General features: G+C 39.7%; 1 long non-coding RNA gene across 1 annotated transcript in view; it reads left to right on the top strand.

Moving 5' to 3' along the window:
- The first annotated feature begins 11,063 nt into the window (after positions 1 to 11,063).
- Positions 11,064 to 23,445, top strand: part of LOC309622736 — a 233,566-nt gene continuing 221,184 nt past the window's right edge. Inside the window, exon 1 of the long non-coding RNA XR_014241094.1 lies at positions 11,064 to 11,504. This is a non-coding gene — a long non-coding RNA (uncharacterized lncRNA). The remainder of the gene's footprint in view (positions 11,505 to 23,445) is intronic.

Here is a 23,445-nt window from a genome sequence, read left to right as displayed (position 1 = left end):
GGAATTAAAAACTATTTAAGATCCCCCACTGAGCCAGGAAGACCCACATTTTCCTTTTACTTAGAGTGTCGTTGGGTGATCAGCGGGGGAGGAGTATAGGAGAGGTGGGGTGTTATTGTGCAAGAAGATAGAATATAGCAAGAGGTGAGGACCTGAATATTGAGTATATGCTTTGGTTGAAGGAACCTAGTTCTTCACTCTCAAAAGGATTGCTATTTTGAGCCTTTTCTATGACTTTCAAGTACTTCAGACTTGCTTTTTTTCTTTCTCTTTTACTTTTTCTTTTTTTTTGCCTCTTATTTCTTTTTAATCTACCTGAATATCAGATGCTTGCTGCTTTGGCTGGAGTTGAGATAGTTTCCTGGTGAAACTCTTCTCATAGCTTACTGAGTCTGAACTGATGGAAAGTTCAGAAGTCCCTGGCAGTCTTGCAAGAACCCCGTAATCTCAAGAGGCTTCCCAAGCAGTCTGGATGCCTTTCAGCGTCATCCTCTAGGACCATTCACCACTAGCTGATTTCTGAAATTTCCTTCCTCCCCACCATCCCCAAATAGGCCTTGAACTGTAAATACAAGTCATGGGTGGGGGTATTTCTTGGCCAATAGCAGACTCTATACAAAGTGAGGAGTGAGATTTCATGAGAATTCCCAGAAAGCAGGTGTTATAATGACTTTACCAAATTTGAGCCTGACATTTTGATGAACAACTCTTGAGCACCCCTCATAATTTCCTCTGTGGAGGAGATAGGCCAACAAGTAATCTGTCAAATCCTCCTTTGCCGGTCCAAGCTTACTAATGGCAGGAGGTGAAACAGGTGAAGCACATTAACTTTTAACCTGTTAACAATGATTTTTTTCACTAAGTATTAGATGTTTAAAAGGGAAATGCACGCTGGCCGAAAGGAGACAAAAGACAAAGGGTGATAGAAAGGGGCTGAAAGCTGGCCTGCATCATGGAAATATATTTGCAAGCCAGCTGGGCCCACTTTGCGCAGATGTTTTATAGGAATGAGAGGGAGGGGCAAGTGTTCTAATGTTAGGCACATCAGCAAAGCAGTGGAATATTTCTTTGCATAATGCTCCTTTCTTGTGGTTGGAGGTAAGGGAAGGGGTGGGGCTCGGAGGATTTGGGATAATTTTATTGTTCAAATTGAATTCAAGTAAATTGAACACATTGATGATAAGACTTTTTCCCAAGTTCATGTAAAAGGGATTAATTTACATTTTAGGATACTAACTCTGTTAGACTAAAAAGCTGAAAACCAAAGAGCTGTATGTCCAATCATCATCAGCTAGTTTATTCATAAGTGAGGAAACACATAGCTGTTTGGAGGAAATACTTCCAAAATGGATCTCCTTGGGTTTAAATGTTGAGCATCTTTTAGGACAATACAGATGAAGCTCTCTCTTCCCCAGATGGTAGGCTTGGTCTTCCACTTTTTGCCTGAATGCTTCAGTAGTATGTCTATGCAGCATACATTCCAGAATATGGAGGGAGTCAATTTTTCTATACAAGCAGGAGGTTTGCAAATTGGTGGCCCACAGTTGTACTGTTTGGCCCACACAGTTCAGGGGAAAAAAACCCAAAAAACAAAAAGGAACTTTGAGCCAAAATTAGAAATTTGGAAATTTACACACACACACACACACACACACACATCTGGATTGCTAGCTTTTCTTGAAAAATCAGAAGATATGGCTATACTATGCTCACATTCCTCCTGCCAACAATCTGGTGGATCTTTGTCTTTTTCTGAGCACGTGTTTTCCAGTTCTCCACAGCCCCTGTCACTGTATCATTGGGTTTATTCATTCAGTGAAATGGGACAGATATAAGGAGGCATTTATATTACCTGTTTCTATGGTTCCTATATGCATTTGAGTTTGCCATCCATGATATGAGGCAAGACTAGATTATACCGTTGCTCCAGTGTCCTCCAAGCTTATTCTGTGATTCTTCTCTTTTCTACAAATGGAGTTCTTAATACTGTTACAGATTAACTGATACTTTGCTTGAGGAAAGAACTTGACTGTACTGCAGTTTTTGTTTTTGTTTTTTAACATCTTTATTGGAGTATAATTGCTTTACATTGTTGTGTTAGATTCTGCTGTATAACAAAGTGATTTATCTATATGTATACATATATCCCCATATCCCTCCCTCTTGCGTCTCCCTCCCACCCTCCCTATGCCACCCCTCTAGGTGGTCACAAAGCACTGAGCTGATCTCCCTGTGCTATGCAGCTGCTTCCCACTAGCTATCTACTTTACATTTGGTAGTGTATGTATGTCAGTGACACTCACTTCTTCCCAGCTTATCCTTCCCTCTCCCAGTGTCCTCAAGTCCATTCTCTACGTCTGTGTCTTTATTCCTGTCCTGCCCCTAGGTTCTTCAGAACCATTTTCTTTTTTAGATTCCATATATATGTGTTAGCATACGGTATTTGTTTTTCTCTTTCTGACTTACTTCATTCTGTATGGCAGACTCTAGGTCCATCCACCTCACTACAAATAACTCACTTTCGTTTCTTTTTATGGCTGAGTAATATTCCACTGTATATATGTGCCACATCTTCTTTATCCGTTCATCTGTTGATGGACACTTAGGTTGCTTCCATGTCCTGGCTATTGTAAATAGAGCTGCAATGAACATTGTGGTACATGCCTCTTTTTGAATGATGGTTTTCTCAGGGTATATGCCCAGGAGTGGGATTGCTGAGTCATATGGTACTTCTATTTTTAGTTTTTTAAGAAACCTCCATACTGTTCTCCATAGTGGCTGTATCAGTTTACATTCCCACCAACAGTGCAAGAGGGTTCCCTTTTCTGCACACTCTCTCCAGCATTTATTGTCTGTAGACCTTTTGATGATGGCCATTCTGACCGGTGTGAGGTGATACCTCACTGTAGTTTTGATTTGCATTTCTCTAATGATAAGTGATGTTGAGCATCCTTTCATGTGTTTCTTGGCAATCTGTATATCTTCTTTGGAGAAATGTCTATTTAGGTCTTCTGCCCATTTTTGGATTGGGTTGTTTGCTTTTTTGATACTGAGCTGCATGACCTGCTTGTATATTTTGGAAATTAATCCTTTGTCCATTGTTTCATTTGCAAATATTTTCTCCCATTCTGAGGGTTGTCTTTTCGTCTTGTTTATGGTTTCCTTTGTTGTGCAAGAGCTTTTAAGTTTCATTAGGTCCCATTTGTTTATTTTTGTTTTTATTTCCGTTTCTCTAGGAGGTGGGTCAAAAAGGATCTTGCTGTGATTTATGTCATAGAGTGTTCTGCCTATGTTTTCCTCTAAGAGTTTGATAGTGTCTGGCCTTACATTTAGGTCTATAATCCATTTTGAGTTTATTTTTGTGTATGGTGTTAGGGAGTGTTCTAATTTCATTCTTTTCCATGTAGCTGTCCAGTTTTCCTAGCACCACTTACTGAACAGGCTATCTTTTCTCCATTGTATATTCTTGCCTCCTTTATCAAAGATAAGGTGACCATATGTGCGTGAGTTTATCTCTGGGCTGTCTCTCCTGTTCCATTGATCTATATTTCTGTTTTTATGCCAGTACCATACTGTCTTGATTACTGTAGCTTTGTAGTATAGTCTAAAGTCCAGGAGCCTGATTCCTCCAGCTCCTTTTTTCTTTCTCAAGATTGCTTTGGCTATTTGGGGTCTTTTGTGTTTCCATACAAATTGTGAAATTTTTTTTTCTAGTTCTGTGAAAAATGCCATTGGTAGTTTGATAGGGGTTGCATTGAATCTGTAGATTGCTTTGGGTAGTATAGTCATTTTCACAATGTTGATTCTTCCAATCCAAGAACATGCTATATCTCTCCATCTGTTTGTATCATCCTTAATTTCTTTCATCAGTGTCTTATAGTTTTCTGCAAACAGGTCTTTTGTCTCCTTAGGTACGTTTATTCCTAGGTATTTTATTCTTTTTGTTGCAGTGGTAAATGGGAGTGTTTCCTTAATTTCTCTTTCAGATTTTTCATCATTATTGTATAGGAATGCAAGAGATTTCTGTGCATTCATTTTGTATCCTGCTACTTTACCAAATTCATTGATTAGCTCTAGTAGTTCTCTGGTAGCATCTTTAGGATTCTCTATGTATAGTATCATGTCATCTGCAAACAGTGGCAGTTTTACTTCTTCTTTTCCGATTTGGATTCCTTTTATTTCTTTTTCATCTCTGATTGCTGTGGCTAAAACTTCCAAAACTATGTTGAATAATAGTGGTGAGAGTGGGCAACCTTGTCTTGTTCCTGATCTTAGTGGAAATGGTTTCAGTTTTTCACCATTGAGAATGATGTTGGCTGTGGGATTGTCATATATGGCCTTTATTATGTTGAAGTAAGTTCCCTCTGTGCCTACTTTCTGGAGAGTTTTTATCATAAATGGATGTTCAATTTTGTTGAAAGCTTTTTCTGCATCTATTGAGATGATCATATGTTTTTTATCCTTCAATTTGTTAGTATGATGTATCACATTGATTGATTTGTGTATATTGAAGAATCCTTGCATTCCTGGGATAAACCCCACTTGATCATGGTGTATGATCCGTTTAATGTGCTGCTGGATTCTGTTTGCTAGTATTTTGTTGAGGAATTTCGCAACTATGTTCATCAGTGATATTGGCCTGTAGTTTTCTTTTTTTGTGACATCTTTGTCTGGTTTTGGTATCAGGGTGATGGTGGCCTCGTAGAATGAGTTTGGGAGTGTTCCTCCCTCTGCCATATTTTGGAAGAGTTTGAGAGGGATAGGTGTTACCTCTTCTCTAAATGTTTGATAAAATTCGCCTGTGAAGCCATCTGGTTCTGAGCTCTTGTTTGTAGGAAGATTTTGAACACAGTTTCAATTTCAGTGCTTGTGATAGCCTGTTTATATTTTCTATTTCTTCCTGGTTCAGTCTCGGAAGGTTGTGCTTTTCTACGAATTTGTCCATTTCTTCCAGGTCATGCATTTTATTGGCATATATTGCTTGTAGTAGTCTCTCATGATCCTTTGTATTTCTGCAGTGTCAGTTGTTACTTCTCCTTTTTCATTTCTAATTCTGTTGATTTGAGTCTTCTCCCTTTTGTTCTTGATGAGTCCGGCTAATGGTCTATCAATTTTGTTTATCTTCTCAAAGAACCAGCTTTTAGTTTTATTGATCTTTGCAATCGTTTCCTTCATTTCTTTTTCATTTCTTTCTGATCTCATCTTTATGATTTCTTTCCTTCTGCTAACTTCGGGGGTTTTTTGTTCTTCTTTCTCTAATTGCTTTAGGTGAAAGGTTAGGTTGTTTATTTGAGATTTTTCTTGTTTGTTGAGGTAGGATTGTATTGCTATAAACTTCCCTCTTAGAACTGCTTTTGCTGCAACCCATAGGTTTTGGGCTGTTGTGTTTTCATTGTCATTTGTTTCTAGGTATTTGTTGATTTCCTCTTTGATTTCTTCAGTTATCTTTTGGTTATTTCATAGTGTATTGTTTAGCCTCCAAGTCTTTGTATTTTTCACAGTTTTTTTCCTGTAACTGAGATCTAGTCTTATAGTGCTGTGGTCAGAAATGATACTTGACACGATTTCAATGTTCTTAAATTTACCAAAGCTTGATTTGTGACCCAAGATGTGATCTATCCTGGAGAGTGTTCCATGAGCATTTGAAGAGAAAGTGTATTCTGCTGTTTTTGGATGAAATGTCCTATAAATATCAATTAAATTCATCTTGTTTAATGTGTCATTTAAAGCTTGTGTTGCCTTATTTATTTTCATTTTGGCTGATCTGTCCATTGGTGAAAGTGGGGTGTTAAAGTTCCCTACTATGATTGTGCTACTGTCGATTTCCTCTTTTATGGCTGTTTGCATTTGCCTTATGTATTGAGGTGCTCCTATGTTGAGTGCATAAATATTTACAATTGTTATATCTTCTTGGATTGATCCCTTGATCATTATGTAGTGTCCTTCTTTGTTCTTGTAATAGTGTTTATTTTAAAGTCTATTTTGTCTGATATGAGAATTGCTACTCCAGCTTTCTTCTGACTTCCATTTGCATGGAATATCTTTCTCCATCTCCTCACTTTCAGTCTCTAGGTCTGAGACTTTCAGTGCCTGAGTGTCTGAGACTTTCAGTCTCTCACTTTCAGTGTCCCTAGGTCTGAAGTGGGTCTCTTGTAGACAGCATATACATGGGTCTTGTTTTTGTATCCATTCAGCCAGTCTTTGTCTTTTGTTTGGAGCATTTAATCCATTTACATTTAAGGTAATTATCGATATGTATGTTCCTATTGCCATTTTCTTAATTGTTTTGGGTTTGTTACTGTAGGTCTTTTCCTTCTCTTGTGTTTCCTGCCTAGAGAAGTTCCTTTGGCATTTGTTGTAAAGCTGGTTTGGTGGTGCTGAATTCTCTTAACTTTTGCTTGTCTGTAAAGGTTTTACTTTCTCCATCAAATCTGAATGAGTTCCTTGCTGGGTAGAGTCTTCTTGGTTGTAGGTTTTTCCCTTTCATCACTTTAAATATGTCCTGCCACTCCCTTCTGGCTTGCAGAGTTTCTGCTGAAAGATCAGCTGTTAACCTTATGGAGATTACCTTGTATGTTATTTGTTGCTTTTCCCTTGCTGCTTTTAATATTTTTTCTTTGTATTTAATTTTTGATGGTTTGATTAATATGTGCCTTGGCGTGTTTCTCCTTGGATTTATCCTATATGAGATTCTGTGCTTCCTGGACTTGATTGACTATTTCCTTTCCCATATTAGGGAAGTTTTCAGCTATAATCCCTTCAAATATTTTCTCAGTCCCTTTCTTTTTCTCTTCTTCTTCTGGGACCCCTATAATTTGAATGTTGGTGAGTTTAATGTTGTCCTAGAGGTCTCTGAGACTGTCCTCCATTCTTTTCATTCTTTTTTCTTTATTCTGCTCTGTGGTAGTTATTTCCACTATTTTACCTTCCAGGTCACTTATCCGTTCTTCTGCCTCAGTTATTCTGGTATTGATTCCTTGTAGAGAATTTTTTATTTCATTTATTGTGTTGTTCATCATTGTTTGTTTGCTCTTCAGTTCTTCTAGGTCCTTGTTAAACGTTTCTTGTATTTTCTGCATTGTATTTCCAAGATTTTGGATCATCTTTACTATCATTACTCTGAATTCTTTTTCAGGTAGACTGCCTATTTCCTCTTCATTTGTTTGGTCTGGTGGGTTTTTACCTTGCTCCTTCATCTGCTGCATATTTCTCTGTCTTCTCATTTTGCTTAACTTACTGTGTTTGGGGTCTCCTTTTTGCAGGCTGCACGTTCGTAGTTCCCATTGTTTTTGGTGTCTGCCCCCATTGAGTGAGGGTTGTTCCATGGGTCGTGTAGGCTTCCTGGTAGAGGGGACTGATGCCTGTGTTCTGGTGGATGAGGCTGGATCTTGTCTTTCTGGTGGGCAGGACCGCATCTGGTGGTGTGTTTTGGGGTGTCTGTGAACTTATTATGATTTTAGGCAGCCTCTGTGCCAGTGGGTGGGCTTGTGTTCCTGTCTTGCTAGTTGTTTGGCATGGGGTGTCCAGCACTGGAGCTTGCTGGTCGTTGAGTGGAGCTGAGTCTTATCGTTGAGATGGAGATCTCTGGGGGAGCTTTGCCGTTTGATATTACGTGGGGCCAGGAGGTCTCTGGTGGACCAATGTCCTGAACTTGGCTCTCCCACCTCAGAGGCTCAGGCCTGACACCTGGCCGGAGCACCAAGACCGTGTCAGCCACACAGCTCTCACTGGACAGATTCCTGGAGTCTTCCTGTCTGAAGTGTTCAGAAGGGTTACTGAAGGAGGTTGGGGTGGCAGGATGCTGGGGCAGCTTCCTCTGCTCAGGTATTCCTCCAGCAAGGCTGCTGCCAGCCACCATGCCTTTCTACTCTGTGTTTCTCCAAATATGAGATCACCCAGCTGAGAGGGAAAAAGGCTGTACTGCAGTTTTAAACATCATTTCTGCCCTATTTCAATTTAGTCTTCTTAGAGCGTGAATGAATTTGTGAGTAGCAGAATAACTCAAGTTGATTTTCTTCTTTGGCCGTGTTTTCACTGATGGAGAATTAAAGTGATCATCTGGATGAACTCGTCTATGAATAGAAAACAGAAATTAGTAATTTGCCTATCAGAGGTGGTTGCTTGCACAGGTCAAATCTAGCAAAGAAATGCTCAACTGTTGATTCTAATCACCTAATTCAGAAAACTTTAACACAAGAATGGACTTTAGGGATAAAATTCAACCCCTTCATTTTACAGATAAAAAACTGAACTTGAGAGGTTAAGCAACCTATTCTTTTTTGGGGGGGAGGGTGAGCCTCTGTTTCTTCTCAAGAGTTTTGAATCACCCCTTCCCACTCCCCTCTACCCACTCCCTGGTGCATTTGAGACTAACATCTGTTAACATCTGATCCCCAGAGTGTGGGTGGTAGTGAAGAGAAGCACTCCTTTTTGTCCCGTGCACCTCTTTCTTGCTTTTTCATTTAGCTAAGACCTAGCTAGAATTCTTGATGAGACAAATCTGCTATGAGCCTTTTTCTCAAAGAGCCCCTTTTGTGCACTAGGCGCTCACTGTCTTCTATTTAGGGAAGAAGAGTAAAGTGGTCCCTTATATCAACAATACAAAATCTCAGCTGGGTAATTACAGGAAATACTCGGAGTTTCCAAGTAGAGTTACCACAGGTTTGGCTTAAAGCAACCTATTCTTAATCACACTATATGCTGGCAGAGCTGAGACACAAACCCATTTCTTTTGATTTTAATCAAGGCCAGTGTTATTTATATTATCCTTAATTGACTCTAAAATTATATAGATAGTTTCAGGTTTATTTCTCAGTTTTCTTGTTGCTTATTGTTTACTGCAATAAGCATTATTTACAACAAAAATTATAAGAACTTTGCCATAACTATATATTTATAATGATCAGAATCATGTATGATGCAATGATAACTCATTTCACAGGTACTTATCTTAAAAATATGAAGATAACCTTTAATAATGAAAAATTTATAATTCATATTTTAATTAAAAGGCTTCCAAACAACAGGAAATGCTACCAGTCGTTGTCTTTGCATGACTTTAGGTGGCTTCTCCCATTTCTTTTCTTCCTTACCTGTGTTCCAAATTTTCCATAATGAATCTGTATCACTTTTATAATTGTTAGAATTTTTAAACAGTTATATAAAAGTAACAAAAGCAAATCCATTCTGATAAAGACATGAAACATTTATGTGAAATTAAAATGTTCTCACACCTCATTCATTCCTGTGAGTGGAATGTAAAGACCGTTTCCTGTGACTCAAATACGTACCCAAAGAGAAAGGATTTGACACTTTCCCACAGTGAAAGAAAAATGTCTGGTGGCCGTGATTGCAAGGGACATGTGCTGAGGACTGCGACCTAGGGCGCATTCCGGGCTGATTAACACTGACGTTAAAATTAAAAATCCAGCAGTTCCAGCTCCTTCGTTATGATCCCCTCACAGTATCTGGCTAATCGACTTAGGCCAGTCTTCTGGGATGGACTTTTTTTTTCTCAGAAATTATGAAAGCTGAGAAGAATTTGAATTTTGATTTACCTTTGTCTAGTGTTACGGAACTTAAAGGAAAGCACCCGACCCCTCTCCCAAAGGCTACTGCAACAGCTGCGTGGTTACCAGGGGAAGAGTTTACTTGGAAGGAGAGAGGATATACTTCTTTATAAATAATCTGTTTTTACTACTCCTGTTTCTGGGAAACCTGATACATACAATGCACCTATGAGTATTGGAGGTCAAGTTCCCACTGTGTTTTCATTAAATATTTGACTGTGTTATGTGATACTGTAATTGACTGAGTTTGCGACCTGGGTGATTAAGGAGCCTATCTGTAAGGAGCTTACCTCTCTGTCTCTCTTCTCTGCCCTCCTCTCTATTTTGAAAATATTAAGTTTTAAAATATGGTTCACTCTACTTTCTCATGCTCCTTAATCTCAGTATTTCGATTTCTTAAGAAGGTGAAGCATCGGAGAACATTGCATAGCTCAGTGTCAATGAATCAGTTAATGCCCTCAGTCCTTTAATGTCCTTTCTGCAAAGCTGGGGTGCTTGGGGGAATACTGTTGACAAGTAGATCCAATGTTTTGTGTCTGTGAGTCAAGCACTGTTTTACTTACTTTCCCTTCATTTTGGAAGGGACACAAGCCCATTTACAGAAAGATATTTTAGGACCCCAGAGAAACAATTTTAATTCTGAATCTCAGTAAAATATTGCATCAACTTTTTGTATCAGCAGTTCACTCTTAGAGGGACCACTCTCTTTTTCAAATTTTGGTATGTTTCTAGATAAGTCATGACCTCTTTTAACTTCTAAATCAGTATGAAAACACACACACACACACACACACACACACCCTACCTCTCCTTAATCTGCATCTATATACTTTCCTGTTACAGCTGGGATGTGGCACTCCTGCTGCTCATGGAGTTGGAAGATCCCTTCAGGCAAGGCCCAGTGACATTTCACATGGCATAGGTATGAAATCCCCTCCCTCCTGTTTCCCCACTAAGTATTTTGGTAAATTATACCTTCTCACTTCCTCAGAGCCGGGAGTAATAAACCATGGCTTCAGGCTGAGTAGCTGAAGCTCTGACACAGACAGGGGAGTGCTTAAAAGTGACAAAGAGCACCTCAGTATAGAAGGAAGAGTAATTCAAAAATCCCAGGCTGCTCCATGCACTTCTTCTCAGCTCATTCCTGGAAACAAACTTTCATAGTCAAAATCCCCCTCACTGGGCTTCCCTGGTGGCGCAGTGGTTGAGAATCTGCCTGCCAATGCAGGGGACACGGGTTCGAGCCCTGGTCTGGGAAGATCCCACATGCCACGGAGCAACTGGGCCCGTGAGCCACAGTTACTGAGCCTGCGCGTCTGGAGCCTGTGCTCCGCAACAAGAGAGGCCGCGATGGTGAGAGGCCCGCGCACCGCGATGAAGAGTGGTCCCCACTTGCCGCAACTAGAGAAAGCCCTCGCACAGAAACGAAGACTCAACACAGTCATAAATAAATAAATAAAAGAACGTGAATTTCTTTAAAAAAAAAAAAAAATCCCCCTCACTCATGAGTCTTTTTGCTTCTCACCCTGCGATGGTGCAGGTATAAACTAAAGGACATTTACAGTTGAGGATGTTGGTGAGGAAAATTCCAAAGGGGAACTTTGCCACAAGTTTTGGCTTCTTTTGAAAGTCTTTAAAAATAACTTTTCAAATAGTCGTTGGTTTAAAATGCCAGTTAAGTTGGAGAATGAGTAGACTTTTCCTCTTTATAGTTTAAAGCACTTAAGGTACATTATATTTCTTAGTAGAAGATATAGAAAACCCAGTGGGAAATAGGTTGTGCAATTTAGTCCTATCCCTGATTGAGTATGGGGTATTAATTGTCAATATAATGTGCAAATTTAGGAGGAAGAAACTTGGACAGGCAATGGACTGAAAGCACATGACTAGGGAAGCACCCAGCTCCAAAAGTCCCCGCCTGCCACCGTAGAATGGGTAAGTCCTGCCACTAGAGAAAGGCAAACCTTCATTCTAATCTCAGCTTTACTTCTTTGTTAGGGAGTGGTCTAAGAGTGGAGGCTTTGGCGCCACACTTCATGGATCCATATTCTGCTTTCTCTGCTTATTCTGTGACACTGGGCGACCTCTTGGTGTTTCTCATCTCAGAATGGAGATAATAACACCACCTGGTGCATAGTGTTTGATGATCAAGGGGATATGATATACAATGTGATTGGACAGGTGCTGCCATGTTGTATGTCTTTAATAAATATTAGCCATCATGGCTAAATGTGTCACCTTTGCAAAGGCCAGTCATGTGACTGGTCCCTATCTCAGTGTCCCCATATATGAGTGGAGAAGAGAATTATTATAAGGATTAATTGACAGCATGTGTTTTGTTAATTTAATTTTAACCTTTTTACTTGAAAAATTGCAAACACACACAAAAATAGAGACTGTTGTGACTTCAGTTTCCAGTTGCAAATGTAAGGAGCTTAGAAGTCGCACTCTATCCTAACAACAAGTAAAAAGCTGAACAAACTGAAAAATTAGCAGCTCTTCTTGGATCTGTAAAAGAGGGTAGGCCATAGGACAAACTGTTGCCTCCAAGGTTGGAGAGACAGACAGGGGAATACATGGAGGCACGGCTTTTTGGAGCAGAGACTCACAAGCAGGTCTGTAACTGATGAATTGCTGGAGGCTCAGTGTGGACAGGTCTGAGAGTTAAAACCTCCCAGGCTACCCAGGAATCGGGGGGGAACCAAAATATTTTGAGATTTATCACTAGGAGCTCAACCAGGTTCCCATAGTAAATATCAGAGAAAAATCCCCTCGTGCTTCCAGCAGTGGGGGAGAGAGGAACCATTTTGAAATATGCCAGAGCACTGTTCTTCTTTAATAAGGCCTGCCCTCAGGAGAAACTAGTTAACCAGAGCCTAACCAGTGCCTAACCTGCTGGGGTATTATCAGAGCCTAACTAACCTGGGGATGAGAAATACTCAACTCCAGCCTACTCTAGCCACTTTGTCCCACCTAAGTGGGGAGAAAAAAATTCAGAAACATTTGTCAAGTTTACAGTGCAGAGACATAGGCTCGCTAAAAGACTGAAACCTGATCATAGGACTGTAGTGCATTTCCCCTCCCCTCACACCTCACCACCATATTACAAAAGGCCTATTTACAGCAGTATCTTTTACCTGCTGTATCATGTCTGGCTATCAGGAAAAAATTACAAGGCATACTAAAAGTAAAAGAAACAAAAAAACACACCTAACAATTTGAAGAGACAGAGCAAGCATCAGAATCAGACATGGTAGGGATGTTGGAATGATCAGACTGGGAATTTAAAACAACTATCATTAATATGCTAAGGGCTTTCATGGATAAAGTAGATGGCATGCAAGAACAGATGGCCAATGTAAGCAGAGAGATGGAAATCCAAAGAAAGAACCAAAAAGAAATTTTAGACTAGTGTAAATACAGTGGACCCTTGAACAACATGGGTTTGAACTGTGAGGATTCACTTATACATGGAATTTTTTAAATAAATACATGCTGTAGTACTACATGATCTGAGGTTGGTTGAATCCAAGGATGTGGAACTGTGGATATAGAAGGCCGACTGTAAAGTTTTACACAGATTTTCGACTGCACTAGGGGTGGGTGCCCCAAGCCCCACATTGTTCAAGCGTCAACTGTAACCCCACATGCCAATCATCAAGTTTTTTTTTTTTAATTTTTAAAAACTTTTTATTTTATTTATTTATTTTTGGCTTTGTTGGGTCTTCGTTGCTGCACACAGGCTTTCTCTAGTTGCGGCGAGCGGGGGGTACTCTTCATTGTGGTGCACGGGCTTCTCACTGCGGTGGCTTCTCTTGTTGCGGAGCACGGGCTCTAGGCATGCGGTCTTCAGTAGTTGTGACTCGTGGGCTCTAGAGCGCAGGCTCAGTAGTTGTGGCTCACGGGCTTAGTTGCTCTGCGACATGTGGGATCTTCCTGGACCAGGGATCAAACCTGTGTCCCCTGCATTGGCAGGCAGATTCTTATCCACTGCACCACTAGGGAAGCCCCATCATCAAGTTTTAACAATGATTATTTTTTGTTTCAACTATTGCCCCATCAATTTTTTCTAAGACTTTTTGACAAATTACAGACATGATATTATTTTAACCGTAAGTTCTTCAGCATGCAGGTGCAGTAGATTGTTTGCAAGATGGGTGGGTGCAATAATTCTGTGTGCAACTTCTTTGTAAGGTGACATTGTGACTCCTCCCATTAGGAGGTGGAACCTGTTTCTGCTTTTGTGACATGCCTTGACTAATGAATGTGGCAAAAGTGATGTTTTGTGGGATTCCAAACCCACACCTTGTAATTCCTAGATAAAAGAATTGTTCAGATGAGCCCAGTCCAAGTTGCTGACCTTACAAAATTTTAAGTAAATAACACTACTAAGTTTGGGGCGGTTTATTATGCAGCTATAGATACCTAACACAATGACATGTTTTTTAAATTGCCTAACACAGGTCATCATACATAACAAACACATTGATTTTACCCTCCAGATCAGGAGACTGAACTTACAAGGCATGAAACATTTTATAACTCTGAGGAAGTGCGTCAGTGTGTTAGGGTCAGTGTGGAAATAGTATTTCATGATATTCATTTGAACTATGAGCCTTCTGTGGCTGAATTGGATATTCCAGCTTAAGATCCAAAGAATGTTGATCCTTGATCCAAGCTTTATTGGTTCATGGTCTCTTTTGAGAATCTGATAGAACTTTTCCATAGAAAAAAAATGTGTGGGTACACAGCCCCCCCCCACCCGATACACACACACACACACACACACACACACAAATAAAAGTTTGTTTACATCAATCAATGTATGGATACAGTTGAGAAACTCTGACCTTGGGTGAGCAGATCCAATCCCCAGGCTGCATAGTTAACACTAACTGCCAAAAACTCTGTGTATGACTATTTGCCAGGTATTTGTTTCCATTGCTATTGCTGTTGCAGCTACTTATGAATGAGGAGGAACTGTTGATATGGGTTTCTGGCTAGATTTCAGGTTTAGAGTATGAAAACTTCTTGACCAGTGCTAGGTTTAATCAGATTTGTTTCAAAGCCTTTCAAAGCTTTAAGCACATTCTAACTACTCCCAGCCCAGACCTTCCTTTAGCCTGAGCTCTGTTGGATAGAATGTTCTAGAACTTGACAGCTCCTCAGCAGAAACTCAGCAGCTGCCCTTTAGCATGCTGTTGGCACTGTACAATGTGCCGGATGCTTCCACATGACTTGGCTGTGTGTGTAAGAATCCCCTAGGGAGGGCTTTTAAAAGATTCAGCTATTCAGTCTTTATCTTTAGAGACTCTCATCATTAGTATGGAAATTGAACTCCAGAATCAAGTCTCTAAGCTCTCCAAATTGATGCTGAGGCAAGTGGCCCTAGGAAAGGGTTTTGCAAAAGCTGCCTTAAGTGACTTATATTCCCTCTAAAGATGTACAACAGGAACACTTAGTAAAACGCTTAGTAAAACAGTAGAGTTTCATCCTTTGTCTCTGGCAATTTGGGACAAATCAAAATATAATCAAAATTTTAAAAATAATCCAATAGAGGAACTTCCCTGGTGGTGCAGTGGATAAGACTCTGCGCTCCCGATGCAGGGGACCTGGGTTCGATCCCTGGTCAGGGAACTAGATCCCACATGCATGCTGCAACTAAGAGTTCGCATGCCGCAACTAAGAGTTCGCATGCCACAACTAAGGAGCCAGCGAGCTGCAACTAAGGAGCCCGTGAGCCACAGCTAAGGAGCCCACCTGCTGCAACTAAGACCCAGCACAACCAAATAAATAAATATTTTAAAAAAATAATCCAATAGATAATTTAATAACTCATTCTCATTTAAAATAATTTTCTTCCTGTTTTTGTTCTCCATCTTTTCACTATGTCCCTTTTTATAGGTTTTTCTGAGATACACATCTCACAAAGGCTGAAAATTTCTTTTGACTAGATATTTCTTTCAAACTGAGAAAATTTTGGTAGCATTCATTGAGAATTTAAAAAGAAATGTTTGGAGAATTGTCAGACTCACTTTCTCCACTGGAGTCCTTAATTTAAAGAGCATATAGGCCAACCAACACCTGCAACAAAAAATCAGTTAAGCCTTGAAGGATACAATCAAGTAATTCATTAAACAAACAAAAGGAACATGAATGGTTAAAAATATTTTTAAGTTTTAAACTTTTTTACTGATCAAAGAAATACAAATTTAAAGAGTAATGAGATTTTTCCCTGACCAGTTTGGCAAAAATTAATATTCAGTGATGGAAATGGTATGGAGAAACAGGCAGTTTTGTGCACAGAAAACAGGCACTCCTACATGGCCTGGAACAAGTTTGCTGAAGGGCAGCTTGGAAATGAGTGTCAAAATTTTAAACGTGGATACCATTTGGCCCAGCAGTTATATCTGCTGGAATGTATCCTTAGAAAATTATTGGATATGTGTCCAAAGATGTATTTCAAGGATATTAATGGATGGGCCATTTATAAAATCAAATATTTTAAAACAACATATCTACCAATTCAGGATGATGAAATTAGTTGACACATTTCCATACATTAAAAACAACTGACATTTACTGAGCACTTACTATTTGCCTAATGCTGTGCTAAGTTCATTATAGGCATTAACTCATTTAATTTTCACAACAATCCTCTGTGTAGATAGTATTATTGTCTCATTTTAAAGATGAGGAAAGTGAGGCACAAAGAGGTCGAGTTACTTGCACGAGGTTATGCAGCTGGTAAGTGGTAGAGTTGAGGGTGACACCCAGGCAGTCTGGCCTGAGTCTGTGCTCTTAACCCCTACATGTGGAAAGTAACACAACAACTATGTGGAAAGAAGACAAGGATATATTCAGTAGAGGAAAGTAGATTTCAGAAGAAGCTGGCATAGTAACAGAAAGAATGGAGTGAGGAAGGAAGAATATACGTAGAACGCTTAGAAGAACGTTTGAAAGGGCGTATACCAAATTTATTATATCAGGGGTCACTTTTAGGTGACTTTCACTTTCTCTTTTATAATGCCTTACAATCTGAGATTCTTGTTCAATTAGCTTGTATTTCTTTTCAGTTAGAAAAGGCAGTTTTTAAAAATTGACCAACTTTTAGCCATAATTTGTTTTGATAAATGTTGAGGCATTCCTGTTTGACTCAAATGGTATTGGTTTTCCCCCCTTCCTAAATTTCAATTATTCAATAGTTCAATGTTTGTTCCATATCTATATTTTAGTGGAACCCTTGTTATTACTCTCCTGGGAGCTGTAATTAAGGAGATATGTAGGGAAATGAAGGTGTTATATTGAAATAATTATAATAGACATGGGCACTTGGCTGGCCCAAAAGCCATTGAAGGGGTCTCCACCCTGCAGGCTGGAGATGCTGGATACTCACTTTTGCAGACACCTTTGCACCTAGAGTTGGCCGTGTGACACATGAGACCAATGGGGCTGGCTGCTGCATGAGCTTCTATCAAAAGCTTTGTTTTCCTGGTAGAAAGATCCAACCTAACTGGCACTGCTCCCCTCTCTCCCGAGCTGTTCAGCTGGTTGTGAGGGTCTGTTTTTTGCAGTTGTAGCGGGCATTTTGTGAACTTGAGGATACAAGTGAGGGAAAGATCAAGAGATAGTCTTACCCTGACAGATGGTGCTGGTGAACCAAACCCAGCGGAAGCCTACCTCCAGACTTCTTCCTTTGTGGGAAAAAGAACACCTTATTTGTTTAAGCCACTGTTGACTCTTGTTTTAGTTGCACCAAGCATATTCCCAATGGACACAGTGCTCAGAATGCTCAGGTATTATTCTTTCTTGCATTTAAAAAATGTTTTCTATCTTACCTTGCATAAAAATATTTTTGAATCATTTTAGTGGAATCCTAAAAGATGAAAATTAGAACTAAAATTAGAACCTACTTAGAATTAGAGATCATCTGGTTAAATTTCTTCTTTTTACATACAAAAAATTAATATTTGGGGAGGGTAAATGATTAGCATAAGGTTATGTGACTAGTGGTTAATTTTTAAAATCGTTTTTAGAACTTTGCATGGTGACACTTTCTGATGGCCATTTCTGTTGACTGTTAAGTCATAAGTCATAAGGTATATGAAGTACAGGATGATAGACTATGACCATCCTACAGCATCTCAGTAGATAAACTGCCTGACAAGAACTATGTCTGCTTTTTACCCTGAGCTTGGGAACGGCTGGCTGATGAATTCACAGAAGATATGAATGGAAGAATGCTTGCCTGGTGTGTTAGTAGCTGTTCTTCATCATAGGCACTTAAAGAGTCATTTTGTTGGATGATTTTGGTCACTGATAGAGGCTGAGATGTGCAAGCCTATGGCAGCCAGCACAGCAATGAACTCATTATTTTTGTCTGAAAGGCCAGCACAGCCTCTGCTGGAACATCTTTTTGGGATTTCTGTATCACTCACAGCTAATGGGTCTGGACTTGCCACTTGTATTTCCAAAGTGGATTCCAGTGGTATAATATCATTTTAGAGTGAAGCTTAAAAAGGAAGAAGGTGGACACTGAGGTCATAATATAGAACCCTATCCACAAGATGTTTATTCTAATAACTGCATTTGAATGTGTACCAAGGAGATCTTTTCCTCCTGGCCAAGCCATAAAATGACCCTAAAAAATCAGAAGACAGAGCTATATCCTAAACACTTGTGAGTCAGCTCTCAGCCCAAAAGTCACCTCCAGTGGAACATTCCCCGATCCCTCAATCTGAGGCAGACCCACAGCCTCTCTAAGGTATCTCACTCCAGTTCAGTTTCTTCTAGGCACTTATCACCATCTGACCGTTATTTTGTTGATTTTGTTCCTTGTTCGATGTCTCTCTCCCCTTTCTATTTTTTTTCACATCTTTATTGAAGTATAATTGCTTTACAATGGTGTGTTAGTTTCTGCTGTACAACAGAGTGAATCAGCTATAGGTATGCATATATCCCCATATCCCCTCCCTCTTGCATCTCCCTCCCACCCTCCCTATCCCACCCCTCTAGGTGGTCACAAAGCACTGAGCTGATCTCCCTGTGCTATGCGGCTGCTTCCCACTAGCTGTCTATTTTACATTTGGTAGTGTACCAAATTTGGTACACTACACTGACCACCGACTACACTCTCACTTCGTCCCAGCTTCCCCTTCCGCCCTGTGTCCTCAAATCCGTTCTCTACGTCTGCGTCTTTATTCCTGCCCTGCCACTAGGTTCATCAGTACCGCTTTTTAAATTTCCATGTATATGCATTAGCATACAGTATTTGTTTTTCTCTTTCTGACTTACTTCACCTTGTATGACAGACTCTAGGTCCAACCACCTCACTGCAAATAACTCAATTTTGTTCCTTTTTATGGCTGAGTAATATTCCATTGTATATATGTGCCACATCTTCTTTATGCATTCATCTGTTGATAGACATTTAGGTTGCTCTCTCCCCTTTCTAACTAGCATGTTAGATTAGAGGCAGCAGGACCCACTCTGTCTTGTTCACCATGGCATACTCAGCAAAGATGTCAGGTTCCAGAGTAGGAGTTCGATAAATATTTGTGGAATGAATGATGCTCTCTCTAACTACTCTGGCTGCTTAGTCAAGTCAATAAATTGTCTTTTAAGGGTGAGATGGAAGATGAGTCTCCGTTTTCAATTTTGGTGATGGTATTGATTTATGTGTTAGCCAAGCACTTGTGCACCTCAGTCCAAAGAGCCAATGTAAATATGTGGAAAGAAATAATTGGAGCAATTAGAACTAGCACGTGCCTTAGTCACAATAAAATGCATATTTGTGTGTGTGTGCGTGTGTACACATATAGGTCAGGTTTATGTAACTTGGTTTTGCCTGAGTGGCCAATGCTCTGGGTTAGTGAGGAAAAGATAAAATTCTTTAAATTGTGCCAGAATTATACAGATCTTTTCACATTTCATTACCTAATATCTTATACAGATATTTTCACAACCTTCAACTGATCCTGTGCTCTAGGCATACATACACATTGTTCTGAGACCCCAATATAAAAAGCATTGAAACCAGACCAGCACTAGCCTTGCTCAGAAAACCTGCAGGGAGCTTGATTGAAAGGAAACCTAGGCATCTGCAAGCACTACATAACAAGAGCAAGAGCTTGACGCTGTGCCTAAGAAAGAAGAGCCTGTAGAGAGCCCTGAAGCGCCCCACCCACCCTCGGGATGGAAAGTGTGTGGGATGTGGTGTAGCAAGGGTATTATTCAACTCCGAAGAGCAGCTGAGCTGCCAGCAGACTGAGTTTTCAGAGTAAGATAAACGTTAATTGCAGATGTCAAGATCAGAGTTTGCTTTTTCTGCAAATTCCATGGGGTCTCTAAGCAACTTGATCTTTGAATTCCCAAGGTACTAAAATCCGCAGAGAAGAGATTATTATCTTAATGTCGCAAGAATCCCCACCTTGAGTGCTGCCAAGTAAAAATCTAGCTTAATGACACAGACTACAAGGAATATTTCTGGGGTTTTTTTTAGAGGGCTGACATTTAAAACACAATTTAAGTTGATAATTGTAACTATAAACTCTTCCAAAATTCAATGAGTATACAAAGTGCCTTGCCTGAGCTTAGAGAAACAACTGTGATCACTAAAATCGGATTCTGATTTTAGAAAGCTTTTCCACATGCTACTTTTAAAAAGTATTTGTCACTTTAAAAGTGTTTGTCATTTTAACAGAGAAGCACTTCCCCGAAGAGGAATTGGCTGCTGGAAGGCAAAAAGCTGAGTCCTCATATTTGATATTCATAAATGTGAAGTCACCTTCTGTTCTCTTCTTGCCCCAGTCTGTTAATACTGATTGCAGAGGATCCTTGGGAACAGAAACCAGATTAAATGACCAGTGTCCAAGGTTTGGAATAAGTCAGGAACATCCAGGCGGTATCTGTTTGTTATGCTGCTGTTGTGGGTGTATAGAATCTCAGGCCACAGAAACACAGGTGTAGAAGAAATGTAACACTGCTTTTTTTTTTTAAGCACTGACCCTCATCTCAATGTTAAGTCCCCATTAAACTGAGTGACATAAAACCTAAAATTAGTCATTTGTGGGTAAACTCAGTCTTTCCAGATTTAAAATCAGTAAGTTAAGAGTTTCTTTCTCCATCCTTCTTCTTGGAGTGGCAGATAGCATTTGGCATCAGGGAGATGAGCCCACTGCTGCCGATTTACAGATCCCTCTGAAGCGCTAGAAATGATGCAAACCTTAGCTACTCTGCTCTGCCTTAGGTAACATGGTTAGCTGTCTTAAGCCCTCTTGGCCCTCAACACTCCACACAGCCTTCTTTACCTTATTCCTCCAAGCAAGTCTACTACCTCCCAGGGATCCAGGTGGGAAGTGGGGTACAGGTTCCCTATGTTATCACATCTGAGCATTGTATCATTTTCCATTTCTCAACAAACATCCCTTTGCTGAGAGCCCCTGATCAGCATCTCACTATTTTGCTCTGCTTTCTGATTCCATCTCTTTTCTCCCATCTCAAAAAGCGTGTTAATTTTGAAAACCTCAACCTTCAGGAAAGTTGTAAGACTAATATGATGAATATCTGTGCACATTTTATCTAGACACATCAACGGTTACCTTTTGTCTCATTTTGCTTTATCTCTCTCTCTCTCCACACACACACACACACACACACACACACACTCTCTCTCTCTCTCTCTCACACACACACACACACTTTTTTCCCCTGAATCAATGAAGAGTTAGTTGCCTACGTGATGCCATTTAACCCTGAATTACCATGTATCTCCCAAGGACAGGCATTGTTCTACCTTATCACATTTGGAAATTTAAGATTGACACAATGCTTTTACTTATATTTCTAATACACATCTATATCACGAAATTTCCAATCATCCCAGCAGTGTCTTTTATAGATGTTTTTCCCTATCTAATTCAGGATCCAATTCAGGATCACTAACTGCATTTAGTCATCATGGATCTTTACTCTCCTTTGACTGAGAATATCAGCTCAGAGAATTGTTATCTCATTTGAGTACATGGAGAGAGAGGAGGTGAAAGTAGGGAGGGAAAATCTCACTTTGTTCTTTAGGCATAGACCTTGGTTTTGTTTTTTGTTTTTTTTTTAACATCTTTATTGGAGTATAATTGCTTTACAACGGTGTGTTAGTTTCTGCTTTATAACAAAGTGAATCAGCTATACATATACATATATCCCCATATCTCTTCCCTCTTGTGTCTCCCTCCCTCCCACCCTCCCTATAGACCTTGGTTTTTAAAGTTCAAAAGCCAAGAGATCAATTCTTTTGTCACTATTTGCATTTTTGCTCATAGATGCCTATCCTGCGGGCAGTGAGTGCCAGCAAAGGAAGGCTGGAGGGAGGATAAACCATGCTAGTTAATATTACACTTCACATTATTGTCCTGCCTCAGCGTTATTACAGAAAAATGGATTTTTGTCTCCCATTAAAGTGCATTTTTTCCTTGAGAATTTTTGATAGTCCCCCCAGTGTCATCTTGTTCTCCCTTATGGAACTCAGTCTTAGAGGATGATGTTCTTCCCTTTCACCTCTCTCTCTTTCACTCTGTCTCCCCTGATTCCTTTCTACTGTTGTATTATTGCAGTTGATGCCAGAACAAATATTTAGGAGGGTCATTTTGGACACTGACTAAATTTTAAAGGACAATCATGTGGATCAGGTATGAAATCAGTGATGTTGCAGATGAACATTTGCAGGACCCTGTAACAAAGTGAATTACTTTCACACAGGCTTCCTGAATAGCTAAAAGCATCAGTAGCAGCCTCAAGTTTAGTGTAGCAGGTTAAGACCGTCTTTGCATTCTGATAGTCTCTGAAACTGTCTTTTGGAGGATGAGCTCAGTTTATTCATTAGAGCTGATAGCTCGTGAACTTTAAATCAGTTGCAGATTTTCAACATGACAACCTTGCTACTTCTGAGAGGCTGACATCATAAAGCCAACAACTTTATGACAATGAACTCAGGGCCTTTTGTGCTGTTCTAGGCAGTATTTTATTTGACATCAGGGAGATGTTGTATAAATACTTCACTGATGGAAACGCAGAAGAGTAGTTATTCTTGTTCAAATAATAGCGTAAACAATTGAGCTCAGGTTCTGGGATTTACTCAACTAACCCTGAAAACATGCTTTGCTGCTGCTGGGATGTGCAGGAAAAAGAAAAAGAAAAGAATCTTTCTTTGAAAGATAAGTCACAGACTGGGAAAAAAATTCACTATGCATCTACAATATATGATAAAGGAGTTGTATGTATATGTAAAGAACTCTTATACTTCAATAATAAGAAGGCAAACAATCCAATTTAAAATGGGCAAAAGATGCAGACACTTTGGCTAATAAGCAGACCAAAAAAAGGTGCTCAATAACATCAGTCATTAGTGAAATGTAAACTATAATGAGATACCACTTCACAACCACTAGAATGAATAAAGTTAAAAAGACCAGTAATACCAAGTATTAACAAACCAAATGTCTATAAACATGCAAATACATTAGTATGTCTGTATAACGGGATACTACTCAGAAAAACAGTAAAAAGTAATGAGGTAACAACATGGATAAATCTCAAAATAATTATACTGAGTGAAAAAAGACAGGCAGAGAAGAGTGTACATATTGTATGATTCCTTTCACATAAAATTTTAGGAAATGCAAAGTTACCTGTAGAGACAGAAAGCATAACAGTAGATGCCTGAAGATGGGGCTGTATGTGGGGTCGTGGACTACACAGGGACATGAAGGAACTTTGCGGATGAGGCAGGTGTTCAGTATCTTGATTGTGGTGATGGTTTCACAGGTGTATAGATATGTCAAAACTCATCAAATTGTACACATTAAATATGTGCAGTTTATTG

Source organism: Balaenoptera borealis (assembly GCF_965194805.1).
Source record: "Balaenoptera borealis genome assembly, chromosome: 2".
Lineage (NCBI taxonomy): Eukaryota > Metazoa > Chordata > Mammalia > Artiodactyla > Balaenopteridae > Balaenoptera > Balaenoptera borealis.
Note: the sequence above shows the minus strand (reverse complement) of the source record. Positions and strands in the feature narration are given on the sequence as shown.